The sequence below is a fragment of the Oratosquilla oratoria genome, chromosome 22 (assembly GCF_046742065.1).
Source record: "Oratosquilla oratoria isolate Oo_2021 chromosome 22, ASM4674206v1, whole genome shotgun sequence".
NCBI classification, from domain to species: Eukaryota; Metazoa; Arthropoda; class Malacostraca; order Stomatopoda; family Squillidae; genus Oratosquilla; species Oratosquilla oratoria.
The window spans coordinates 51623789-51633712 of NC_134798.1; the positions used below are offsets into that span (position 1 = coordinate 51623789).

Consider the following 9924-nt stretch of genomic DNA (forward strand, 5'->3'; position numbering starts at 1 on the left):
GTGAATTACACACACCTGCCTAATGTAGTCTGGAGAGGTAAGGGAGGAGCCTCCCCCTCTCTCTCCCCCCCTTCTCCACCTCCCCTCCCTCTCCTCCACCTTACCTCCCTCTTCTCCACCTTCCCCTCCCTCTCCGTCTCCCCCTCCTCCACTTCCCTCTCCTCCCCCTCCCTCTTCCACTTCACCCCTCCTCCACCTCATCCTCCCTCTCCCCCTTCCACTCCCTCTACCTCTCCTCCCCCTCCCCGATCCCCTCTAACTCTCTCTCTTCCTCCACTTCTCTTTCCCTCCTCGTCCTCGTCCTATTCTTCCTTGCCCTCCCTCCCCTCCCCCGTCCTCCTATCCCGCCGTTATATTAAAACGGAAATGATCTCTGTCGACGTCTTTGTCGCAATCACCAGGAAAAATGAGTAGTAGTAGGGATAGATCGGGGGGGAGAGGGGATTAGGGAGGGGGTGGGGAGAAAGGGAGCTGTAGTAGGGAGTAGGGGAACGGTGGTGAAGGGAGAGAAGGGGGGGGGGAGGGACTGCCTTCGCCGTCGCCCCGCGAGGAAGTTGGCGCTCGCTCGGTGGAATGCGAGCGAACAGTGTACGTATCGTTGCACAGCCGCGAGGGTCGGGTCGGTTGCACGAGAGGGAACACGGTGTGTGAAGCAAGAGGTGTGTATGCAACCTGCCGGAGGAGGAAGGGGCGGGGCGGGTCCCGTGGGGGGTTGGGGGGGAAGGGAAGTGCCAAGCTCCCAGTGCCCGTTCGCCAGTTGTCGAGTCCACGGTTCGACTTAGTCGTGTCTCGTGTGTGTGTGTGTGTGTCTCTTCGAGAGGAACGAGCCCAGGACAACGATACAATCTATCGGTGTCGTTTGATTAATCAATTTAAGGGAGAGAGAGAGGGACTTCGTGCAATAACCAGTGATACGCCCCTAGCAGGTTCTTCTTTAGGGAGAGCCAGACAATTAGGATAATGTAGGGGTGCGTGTGCGTGTGCGTGTCTTGAAACAGAATCCTTACGTAACAGTCGAGAGCCAGGTGGGCTGACGCGGAAGCCAACATCAACACGACGACGACGAACCAAGAAACGTCAACACAAGACACGCGAACGCCTGACTGTCGCCCAGGTTACTGACAACAACGTTTGGACCAGTAAACTCGTTTCTTGATCAGGTTTAAATGGAAAGGTATCGCAATAGATAGACGTGTTTGTAGTGCGGAAAGGGGTGTGTGTTTTTTTTCTGGGATTGTAAATCCAGGTTAGTATAATCATTAGACTGCGCACACACACTGATGTGTCATTGGTAATAATGATATTGTTGCTGTTATTATTAATACTATTATTATTTTATTATTGTCGTTATTGTTATTTATTTTTTAATCATTATTGCCACGTTAGGGGGATAGGCTGCACAAATTTTACGCTGTCAGAATTTTAAAAAGGACTTCCATGCCATTCGTTTGGCTCAGAGTCACGCAGAATGAGGATCTCTTTAAAATCCGCTGTACCTCCGTTCCGCTGACCACATCAAGTCTCCCTTTAACCAACACAACTAGGGCTCTTCGGTGAGATATATTCGAACGATGTGCTACAACGTATATTTCTTCATTACCATTATATTTATCATTTCCCTGCTGAAAAAAGTAATCTTAAGAGTTCAAAGTGTTCACATGCACATGAAAGAGGAATTGTATATACATATGTACATGGAAGAGGAATACATATATGTACATGAAAGGAATAAATCTCAACCGATTCCTGGAAGTGGTGAAATTGCAGGATTCACACGCGATTGGCAAAGAGTAAACACTTGTTGAGCCATAGCGGCCCGCTGCTCTCGGAAGAGCCGGAGCAGGAAGCGTTACCGATACGAGAATGTAGGACGTTTCGGTCTCAGGACGTTTTGGCCCTACGTCGTTTCGGTCCGAGAACGATTTGGCACTAGGGCGTTTCTGTCCCAGGACGTTTTGGCTATACGTCGTTTCGGTCCGAGAACGATTTGGCACGTGGACGTTTCGGTCCCAGGACGTTTTGGCACAAGGACATTTCGGTACCAGAACGTTTTGGCACTAGGACATTTCGGTCCCAGGACGTTTTGGCACTAGGACATTTCGGTCCCAGGACGTTTTGGCACTAGGACATTTTGGTCCCAGGACGTTTTGGCACTAGGACGTTTCAGTCCCAGAACGTTTTGGCTCTGCGATGTTTCGTCCCCAGGACATTTCGGACTCAGGATATTGATGTGCCTGTACATTTTGGCCTCGTTCATATATATCCCTTTTATTTGATGTCTTATTTGCACTTGTTTATCACATTATTTTATTTAGAACATCTTCACTTAGATGTACCATGTGTTTAAATATTTAATTATAGTTTATTGAATTCTTGGGAGTTCATTTTTATTTCATTCATAACGTTGATGTAGACTAGATTTTGTTTTTTAATTCACAAGGGAATTTCAAAACTGTCCGACCAAACAATTCAATTCTGAACGTTGTATTGGAACTGAAGTAAATTTTTCACTTTCAAAGGTCAAATCTAGTTATCTTTTTTATTTAATTCATAGCCTGGATTTAGAGAAACGTTTTTTTTTTTTTTTTGGGTGCTTCACAAGGGAATTTAATTCAGTCAGATATATAAAATGTCACAAAATTATTTGTATCTTGTTTACCAGTAAGCAGTGCTCAAAGTGCATCACTTAGTGATGCTGTTTTTAACTTAGGTGTGGGGGATGACAAACTGAGAATAGATTAAGTTAGTCAGCATCCAGTAACTTAAAAACTGGTTAAACTTAGGAATGTGTAAATATTCTGGAGTATATACTGTTTAGTGATGAAAATGAGATGTGATAGGCGAAGGAATATGTGGTACCAACCATTTAAAGATATATGATATGCAGGGTTGGGTCCAAGTAGACGACTGTACTTAAGTCAAAGTAAAATGAATCGCTGGCAAAAGCCGACAAGACTGTGAGAATAAACACCTTGTGAGATCGAAACGTAGTACCAATAAAGGTTTCGATCTCACAAGGTGTTTTAAGTCGAAGTACATGGATATTTTTCAAGTACAGTAACAGGTACTCTCACTTAGCTTTGTAATAAGTCCAGGTTAAGTGCATGAGTATTTTTCGAGTACAAGTACGGTCATTTTGTTACGTACTTAAGTCTAAGTATATCATTGTACTTAAGAACAAGTACTTTGTGATAAAAATGTCAGGTTTGTAAGGTATTATATCGTCATAACATTGTGTACCCAATCAGTTCGCCAGAATCTATATACATTATATAATTTTTTATTAGGTACAATGTACTTGTTTGTACTTGAATGTATTTTTCAAGTATTTTGGGTCTACGTACTAAGGCTCAAGCTCCTAACTTACACACTGGGAAGACGCAGAGTGCGGAGTGATCTAATAGAGGTGTTCAAGTGGATCAAAGGCTTTAACAAGGGTGCCGCAAACAAGGTCATCATATTAAGGCAACAGGGCAAGACTCGCAGCAATGGATTTAACATGGACAAATTTAGATTTAAGAAGGAAATAGGCAAGAATTGGTTTACTAATAGTGTGGTCAACGAATGGAACAGACTTAGTAACCATGTAGTGAGCGCTGAAAATATCGGTGGTTTTAAGACACTGTTAGATAACTTTATGGATGGGGATGACCGGTGGTAATGGGCATGGAACTGCCTAGTGTAGGCCTTATGGTCTCTTGCAGTCTCCATCAGTCTTATGTTCGTATGTAATTACAAGTACCACTGAGTTTGTACAGTCCAAGTACTCCACCCAACCCTGATACTATGTGTAGAAAACGAAGACGTTCAAACAAAAATGTGATAGATAATTTTAAAGAAGACATCACACAGAAGCGGTATATTTGACTTGCGTGCCGAAACGTTCGTGCTAGACAATCTACTGAGAACGAAACGTCTTGGGCCGAAACGTCCGCGCATGCGCCCTGCCAAATACAATACGCAGGTTCGAGAGTTTGGGCACATATATGTTCTACCATTAATACGTGTGTCTCAGCAGCTGACCAGTCGTGTCTTTGGGAAGAATGGGGGATAAGGACAGTATCACGGAGTTCAGAGTATCAAAACAATCCTTCATCTCAAGATGAATAGATTCAGTTCGTTTTGAACATTTCAGTCGTACCCAACCAACCAATACCACTTTTCCCTGTCCTGCCCTTCTTCTCTGTCCATCCTCCTCCTCCTGCCCCTCTTCTCTGTCCATCCTCCTCCTCCTGCCCCTCTTCTCTGTCCATCCTCCTCCTCCTGCCCCTCTTCCCTTTCCTTCTCCTGCCCCTCCTCCCTCTCCTCCTCCTCCTCCTCCTCCTCCTCTTCCTCCTGGGGTGCGTGATGAAATAGTTACCTGCGGTGGAATCTCTGTAAGGCGGAGCCATATTGAAATGAAGAGGGGAGGGGCTGTGTCGTGGTCCTGGACTTGACGAATTGATTAATTATGAATTATCTGACAAGTCGGCCAACCTGACAACCTATCTGATTGTTGATATATATATATATATATATATATATATATATATATATATATATATATAAAATATATATATATATATATATATATATATATATATATATATATATTATATGAGGGAGTCATGTGCATCTGAATGAAATCGCCAGGATAAGAAAGAAGGGTGAAACATTCTCCCCACCCCCCACCACCACTGTGGAAGAGGGTGAGGTGGGGGGGGTCCCTTCTCTGGGTTGAAAGAAATCGCTTGGCGGCAGCTTGAAAGCAAGTGTATCGGGGAGGCGGGGCGGGAGGGTAACTGTTAATCAGTGGTGATGGACGAAGTCGAGGCGGCTTTTGAAAAACCACTTTTATTCTTATTATTATTAATTTATATTTTTTTATTGTTATTTTTATTTATGTATTTATTTATTTGTTTGTTGTGGAAGAGTTACCGACCACAGGCTCACTTTATGGAGAATAAAAAAAAAAACGGGGGTGGGGGGAATTCTCAGTCGCATTTGGAGCGGAAAAAATCGAAATTCCTGATGAAACCGGACACTGGAGTGAGACGGTTTCTCATTTTGTGGTTCATCTTCGATTTGTGTATTCATTTATTGTTTTTAGTTATTTTTATACATTCACTTGTTTATTATTATTATTATTTATTTATATTTTTTGCCCAATGGAGAAGAGTACCTCATGCACTTCTTAGTTGTTACACATGTTTTCCCAAAATGGGTCTCGGGCGGAGAACAGGCAATTTTATTCAGGTCAGCTAAGTGGAGAGAGAGGGAGGGTCAAGCTCGGACAGAGAGTCCTAATGGACGGATACCCACGATCACAAGAGTCCCCTGAACCTAACTACGTTTCCGGATGCCTTCGTGGGATCCTCACCTCCTACCCTCACCCTCCACCCACACCCTCCACTCACACCCTCCACTCACACCCTCCACTCACACCCTCCACTCACACACATCACCCTCCACCTACACCCATCACCCTCCACCTACACCCTCCACCCATCACCCTCCACCTACACCCATCACCCACACCCATTACCCTCCACCCATTACCCTCCACCCATTACCCTCCACCCATTACCCTCCACCCATCACCCACACCCATCACCCACACCCATCACCCCCAACCCCAAACTCCTTGGATCGTGATCGTGACGAATGTCGCCGTGGTCGTTGTGGGTCAAGCGAGAGAGAGAGAGAGAGAGAGAGAGGTAGGTTAGGGTCGCGGTCCATAAGTCAAACCAGCAACGGTTAACGAGATAAACGGTCGAGGCAACGGTTGCTGGCCTACGCGTTGACTCGGCTTCTGCCGAGGTGTCTCAGGCGTGCCAAGGTGACCGCGAAGGACGTGGCGCCGCGCCGGAAGACTCTTGAGGGCCTCTGAGTCATCGTCGGGACCGTAATGCTCCACTGATTTCCTTCGGCGGCGGCAAAACCGAACGTGTGCTGAAGACCGTTTGCGCAAGAAAGCGACATTTGGTCGCGAAACCGTCTGCTGGCCGTTAACGGCTTTCCGTTCAGTGTGACGGGGAGAGGGAGGGAGGGAGAGACAGCGGGAAGAGCGAGAGAGATAGAGTGGGAGGTGTAGAGAGAGAGAGAGGAGGGAGGTAGAGGGAGAGAGAGGAGGTATAGAGAGAACGAGAGAGGTGGGTAGAGGGAGAGAGTATAGATGGAGAGAGCGTGGGGCGAGAGAGAGAGAGAGACAAAAAGAAAGCTCAAAAGATGCTGCCAAAGTCCCTGCTGTCACTGTTCTCGCCTGGCGAGTCTATTCCCACGCGCCGAGTTTCTTTTTTTCGATCTCCCTTCCGTCCGTGGAACTGTTGTTGCTGGCCTTCATGGGCGAAGCCGCCCAAGTGGTCTTCACCGTTGCATTGGTTCCTCCCGATCTAACGGCAGCATCCAGCAGCCACAACGATGTCATCAGGTTCTTGAGGGGGGAAAACCTTCACATTCAAAGCCTGTAGACATGCAAATACCAAAGATATATATGTATGTAACAGTGTGTGTGCTTCACAATGGTCTTGGATCACGTGTTGGACTCGTGACCACACCCAACTCCCCGACCACGAGAGTTGGAGTAACAACCCGCAGCGAAGAGATACTGAAATTATTTCAGCCCTGGGCGGGATTCGAACCCGGACGGCCGTAGTGGCAGGCGAGAACTCTAACCACTGCTCCATGAGGTTGTGTGTGTGTGTGTGTGCGCGCGCGCGCAAGCTCCAGTGAGTTTGATTACTTGTCTGTTTTTTCCACTAAACTGGGAGGACCAACTTGGTTACTGAACTTTGTATTCTCTCGATCATGTTTCTATACTTAACTCTGTGTGGGGACCATACCGTTCTCATTGTCTCTATGACCATACTCCTGTTCAGCATGTATTAGTCGTTCTGTCTCGTGAAGTCTCTCCCTCTGCCCCTGTCATACTGATTTTTTCTTTAAATATGAAGGATATTCTTCCTCCATTGCAGTTGGTTCCTTGAAGTTGTCCAATATGCCCCAGTTTCTGCAGTAGTCGTTTCTGAAGAAGTACCTCGTCAAAGACGTGTCCAAATCTAAGTACACATAATAAAATAAAGGTTATGTTCCAGTATCACGCAAACTTTTTTGAAAGATCCATTTCACCTATGGAAGGTTTACGTTAAGTTAGGTTAAGTTAGGTTAGGAGCTATTAGACAACGTAAATCTCATGTTAGATATCTGCGCTCGCGTGATTCTGGAATTTTACCTCCACCCAGCCCTTCCTCTTCTGTATCACATCAATACCTCTTGAGTAAAAGCTTAAGGCCGTGTTCACAATAGCGGTTTGAACCGCGCGGAAACCGCGACGGTACCGCATAGCCAAAGAAAAACTGCGCGGTTGTGTGTGAACGCCTACATTGACTTGCATTATAATCGAACAACCGCGATCGAAACCGCTAGTGTGAACAGTATGTACCCTACAGGTACAATACACATCAGCAAGTTATGGACCAAAAGGTCTCCTGTCGGCATGCTCCTTTGTAATGTGTGGGGGAGGGGAGGGAGTGTGTGAGTTTGTGTAGGTTTTGCGAGGTCGGACGGATAGCTAGTTAGGATAGGTTAGGATGGTTAGATAAGGTTAGGTGAACGTGTAGATTCCATTGACAAAGTCTTGCTTCCTGAGATTGGTGGATCGTAACATCCTTTCTAGCAGATGCGTCCGCAGGAATTTTTGCAATGGGAGGGGACGGGGTGCAAAAAATAAAAAAAATACTATACATATATGATTAATGATATAAGGTTATATTAAAATACACACTTTAAATTGGCCGAATATATTTACCTAATTTACATGAGTTACATGTTTTACTTTCATCAATCATACACTGATATACTTTGATATTAAGGAAATTATACATGACGACCGGCAGCGTTTTAAACATAACTTAGATTCCTAGAAGGGGGGGGAGCTAATCCCCCCTTGCCCCCAACCAGAGCCCTTACATTCCTAAGTGACGCCCCGGGGCAAAGTTCTTAGTGACTCCCTCCCCCCCCCTCACTTCCCCCACCCTCCATCTCCACCATTACTGCCTAGTTAAGGTGCCTATTACTGCCTATTTAAGTTCCCTATTACTGTTTATTTAAGGTCCCTATTACTGTCTATTTAAGGCTCCTATTACTGCCTATTTAAGGTCCCTATTATTGCCTATTTAAGGTCCCTATTATTGCCTATTTAAGGTCCCTATTATTACCTATTTAAGGTCCCTATTATTGCCTATTTAAGATCCCTATTACTGCCTATTTAAGGTCCCTATTGCAGAAAGGACAAGGGAAAATATTTCATATTTTGTTTATTCTACCTCAAAAACCGTATATGGCGGTAAAATATTCAGGGCTTCTTTGACCTTCTTTTATCATAATTATTTTGTCAGCCCCCTTAAGTGTGCCCCCCCCCCAGGACATATGCACCCCTCCCCCCACCTCTGGACGTCCATACATACCCAGACACCTCTAATTTCCCCCCAAGGGAATGGAGAAACGGGACCCAATTTCCTCGCCCTGCAACTGGATTCCGGAGTATGCCGACAGCCTTCTCCGCGTATTGATCCGAGCAAATTGGTGGTTCTTCTCGATAGTTTGGTTCGGTTGTGCGTTATAATTCCACCGCTCGTCAGGAATGTGTCGTTGCAACCGAGCCAGACCTCTGCGACTTTGGCCTACGCCCCGTCGATACGAACTGTTCAAAGATCCCTAAAACGCGCAATCTGCACAGATAATGAACCTGGTCATCGGAGGGCATAAGGACTATAGTCACATGTCACGGTGTTTGGGTCTCGATCCACGAGACCCACAGGGATGAATCGAAATTGTTGTCGAACTTTGGAATCTGGTTGTGCGCTGCACCTGAAGAGGAGTTGGTTGGTTGCAAATCGATGTAACAAAGATAATGGATCTTGCGAAAGGCCTCAAGAGTTATCTTGGATATGATCGCCTTGTTGTGTACTTGTTGGCAGAGGGTGGGTGGGGGAAAGACGGGGGGAAGGGGGAAAGACGGGGGAGGGGGGTAAGGGGGAGGAGTTGTCAGTAGGTCATTGTGACAACGTTCCAATGTTGCGCGGCGAGTCGAAATGTCTTAAGGTGAACCCCTTTTTAATCAAAGGGGGTCACGTTCAGATGATTAAAATCACCTGACGGCAGCCAGAACCAAAATTGAAAGAGTCACTCGAACTGTGTGTGTGTGTGTGTGTGTGTGTGTGTGTGTGTGTGTGTGTGTGTGTGTGTGTGTATGAGAGAGAGAGAGAGAGAGAGAGAGAGAATGATAGATCGATCAATGGAAAGATACATAATGTGTGCATATATGTATATATTTATTTTTGTTTATTTATTTATTTATTCTTTTTTATAAAATAATGGAAGGAATGATCAATTATATAAGATTCTGATAATCTGATAATGATTGATCGATAATGACTGGTAGAGAAATAACGTTTGATAGTGGATAATGGAACAATATTGTACCAATTGATGGTGATTGATAGAAAGATTGGCAGTGAATGCTAGAATACAAGAGCAGTTGCACACGCACACACACACACACACACACACACACACACACACACACACACACACACACACACTGTGAAGGACAGGTAACAATCAGGAAATGGCCGATTTTATTCTGTGGAAAATACCGGAAAGGGGTTGGAAAATCATGCGTGAGTGCAGGGAGGATGACGTCATGTCGGTGTGTGTGTGATCACGTGACTATCCCAAAATTTCTATTTATTCCTACTCTTTCTCTTATATTTTTCTTTTCTTTTATTTGTATGTATTTTTCATTTATATTTAAAGCAGATATAATTTGAAGCCCTCGTCGATTTACCGCTGAGGGGAAATATAATCGTTTAGTATCAATAAGGAGAACGCATAAAGATGAGGCGACGTGACGATTTTATTCCAAAGGCATTGTGGGTGGGAGGA

At 45.1% G+C, this 9924-nt stretch overlaps 1 protein-coding gene across 7 annotated transcripts in view; it reads left to right on the forward strand.

The window, feature by feature from the left end:
- The window catches only part of LOC143037583 (mannosylglucosyl-3-phosphoglycerate phosphatase), a 113895-nt gene that overhangs the window by 40653 nt on the left and 63318 nt on the right, over positions 1–9924 (forward strand). For 2 of the 7 annotated variants that reach the window (XM_076206020.1, XM_076206026.1), the window contains exon 1: positions 595–659. The exons of 1 other annotated variant lie outside the window; for it this stretch is intronic. The gene's annotated coding sequence lies outside the window, so the exon portion shown is untranslated. 4 more of the 7 variants (XM_076206024.1, XM_076206022.1, XM_076206021.1 and 1 more) reach the window with 4 other exon arrangements.